This window comes from Aplysia californica, unplaced genomic scaffold (assembly GCF_000002075.1).
Source record: "Aplysia californica isolate F4 #8 unplaced genomic scaffold, AplCal3.0 scaffold01099, whole genome shotgun sequence".
Classification (NCBI taxonomy): domain Eukaryota; kingdom Metazoa; phylum Mollusca; class Gastropoda; order Aplysiida; family Aplysiidae; genus Aplysia; species Aplysia californica.
In genome coordinates, this window is record NW_004798369.1 from 97,356 (window position 1) to 100,821 (window position 3,466).

General features: G+C 40.9%; 1 long non-coding RNA gene across 1 annotated transcript in view; it reads left to right on the forward strand.

Annotated features, from left to right (window-relative positions):
- The first annotated feature begins 1 nt into the window (after window position 1).
- Window positions 2-3,466, forward strand: part of LOC101853595 — a 4,820-nt gene continuing 1,355 nt past the window's right edge. The window contains exons 1-2 of the long non-coding RNA XR_221151.1: window positions 2-16; window positions 957-962. This is a non-coding gene — a long non-coding RNA (uncharacterized LOC101853595). The remainder of the gene's footprint in view (window positions 17-956; window positions 963-3,466) is intronic.

Below are 3,466 nucleotides of genomic sequence, written 5' to 3' on the forward strand. Positions count from 1 at the left end.
GGACGGACAGACAGACGTTCAATTTTATACCTACCAGTACCTTGCTTAGGATTTTTTCTGCTTGTGGAGGGGGGGGTGATAAGTGGGTGGGAGAGAGAGAGAGAGAGAGAGAGAGAGAGAGAGAGAGAGAGATAAGTAATATAAGGGTTTAATAGAAGAAAATCCATTGCATTACAAACTTCCAAATATGTAAACCTGAGCTTCAAGACATTGATTGCAGCCACTGAAATATGGATAGAAACTGACTTGATCTGCACGAAACAAGAAATACGTTTTTGGTAGGCCCCTCCACTAGAAAACAAACTGAAAGTGAGAAGCAACCACCTCTTAGCCCTGCCCCTGTATATCACCCAAAGACCTACTTTTCACACACATGCACGCAAAGTCACGACATGCACTTGCTATGTAAAAATATGAAACATGTGTGCTGTCAATTGATACCTTACCAATGGCGCTGTCCCCTGCTGATGAAGTCTAGAATCAGATACCTGTACTGCGCACTGTAGCCTACTAAACAGACAGCCACATACACACTGAACAAATTTAGCCCACGACAATTTCCTATCCGATTCAAAAGTTCTTCTCTTCTTTGCTCTTCTCTGCTCTCAGAACACTGCTCTGGGAGAACTGTGCCAAATGCTAATTATAAAAATTTGGGTCTAGCTGGGGTGAAGGTGGAAGAAAGGAAAGGGGGAAAAGGGGCAGGGGAGGAGGAGGGTGTACTGTTTTGGGCCCAGACCCTTACTGCCGAATGGGGCGCTTCCCTCTCCTCGTTAAAATTCCCCCTATGAAATTACTGGGCGGAACGAAGGATCGCCGGTCCAGGGTCCTGGCCAAGTAAGGTAACTCCGGAAAGTAGGTCACGAAGAGAACACAAAACGGAACAATGGATGGCGTAAAACCCAATATAAATAATTATATATAATGCCAACGATAGAAGTACAAGGAGTAATTAGAGACAGGTTGAATGATGAATGTAACTGGTGAAAATACGTAAAATAGTATATATTAGTACTGCAGACGTGTCCTTCTTTTGTAAGTAACAGAGAGGCCAATTGGCAATTTGAAGCCCTCTTTTTAAGCTCTTTAGGCAAAAGCTGAATTCAGAATTCCCTTTGAGGCTGATGTCTCCGCGGCGCAGGCGCTGTTCGGAAAGACCTCTCGCATCACGCAGATAGGTTTCACATTGTGACATGGGCGATTTACATACGAGCCGGTGTGATAAACAAAGATGATGGAACGAGTCTCTGTGGTGTGACAACACACCAAAAAGCCACTATTGTCTCTCCGAACGCCTTCAAATCGGCTGAGCGCTTTTTGAACGTTGATTAGATATTAATCAGGGGCTGCTCGTGGGGCTAAAAAGTGGACATGCACAATTAAGCTATCGCATGCTGAAGATACTCAAGGGCATAGTAAATGAGACGGTGCATAATTGTAGAATCTTTGTGTTGATGAGGTAGGACCTCGTGCTTTTATTTTCATTCTTTTCACTTGTCGCTTTAATTTCTAGTACTACTAGTACTAAATTTGTTTGTTAGCTAAACATCAATTTCGTTCATCCTGTGTTGGAACTGAACACTCTAGTAATAACTACAATCTGGGTGGCAGTGCACGACCATGCTCTATGGTCGAACCGCGCCTGATATTAATGTGTATTTACTTGAAACTAAATACAAATTATCGTTAGCAAACAATCTCTTGTCCACTGTACAGCCGACACACAAAAAGTGACCGGCACCACCGGTCTTGCTCAGTGAAAAAACCGCGCTTGAACATGACTAATCCAACTAACGGTCCTTATTGAGGCAATTTGAGAGAACCAATAGGACAAAACTCTTAAATCTGTCGACATTATAAACTGCAGTCCAGCATCTTGCTAATATTATCTCAAAAAGATAGATTACCATATCATATCATATTTTTCATCCTGTTTTTAAAAAATGTAGATCTACAATTTAAAATGTATATAATGAAGTATATCTTGAAAAGTGTGGTTTTAACAAGGCAAAATGGACGGTAAAATATGTTCACAGCCAAGTTGCAAAAGTTGTCCTGACTAGAAGGCGGATTCGTTTCTTCAGTTGCCGAGTCTTTCATTTATTGTGGCAGTTGCGCTGTTTATACATTTAAGGTCTTTTAACTCGAGAGGATTATTGTGTGACTATCATTATTTTCTTGCTTTAGCTTTGAAAAAAACTCTGCTATTTCGAGGGGGAAAAATGCTTTTGTTTGTTTGTTCGTTTGTTTGTTGGCTTTTGGAGAGGGGGTAGAAAACTTTCAACATGAATCATGTGATATAGATTCATTATAACGTCATCTCTTCATTTGATGTCAAATTGTATATTCAATAACAAAATAAAGCAGTAGAACATAAACTAATTCAGTCTGAATTACTTTGGACGTGTGATGAAAGTACGGTACATAAAAACTGCTTTTCAATTTAATATGCTTGACGTCTCTCTCTCTCTCTCTCTCTCTCTCTCTCTCTCTCTCTCTCTCTCTCCCCTCTCTCTCTCGTTGTCCCTGTCTCTCCATCTATATACTATCTCTTAATCAGGTTGTTGATGTAGCAAATAAAAAAGATTGTCATCAAATTACAAAAAAAGAAGTTTTGTCACTTTACGGCAGTATAATTCAGAAACAAAACAGCTTGTTGCAGCCTAGAATGATAGGCAAAGTAGGCTTAAAGTATAAATCGTGAGGGGTAATTAGGGACATCTGCATGTATGTGTTTTTCTCCATCAATACGCTCTACAATTATTAGGTTTTGTGGGTCTATCGGAGGCTGTCTGTTAGTATTTGTTTGTTTGTTTAGTTCAGGGTTTTACGGCGCTCGCAACTGCATAAAGTCATATGAGCGCGCGAATGTTAGTATTTGCTTGTGTTTGTATGTATTGATTTGTAATGTATGCATGTGTACTTACAGGTGGTTGTGTGTGGGTGTGAGTGTGTGTATGTGTGTGTGTGCTTACAGGTGATGGTGTGTGAGTGTGAGTGTGTGTATGTGTGTGCGTATGCTTACAGGTGATGGTGTGTGTGTTTGTGTGTGTGTGTGTGTGTGTGTGTGTGTGTGTGTGTGTGTGTGTGTGTGTGAGTGTGTGTGTGTGTGTGTTTCTCTGTGGGTTTGAGAGAGAGTAGGGTTTGTGAAAACGTGTGTTTGGGTGTATATATATGTGTGTGTGTGTTTTTGTGGAGGTTAATTAGTGACACCAAGAGGTATGTGTCTCTTAAACTATACGACCTACAATAATTATAGTGCTGACCTGTCTCCTTTAGTCTGTCTGTACGAGGCTGTCTGTTACTGTTTGCTTGTGTTAGTTCATGTATGCATGTAGCAATGTATGTATGTGTGCGTTTAGATGAGGGTGTGCACGCACGCAGCGCGCGTGCTTGCGTGTGTGTGCTTGTGTGTAGTAGTAGTAGTAGTAGTAGTAGTAGTAGTAGTAGTAGTAGTAGTAGTAGT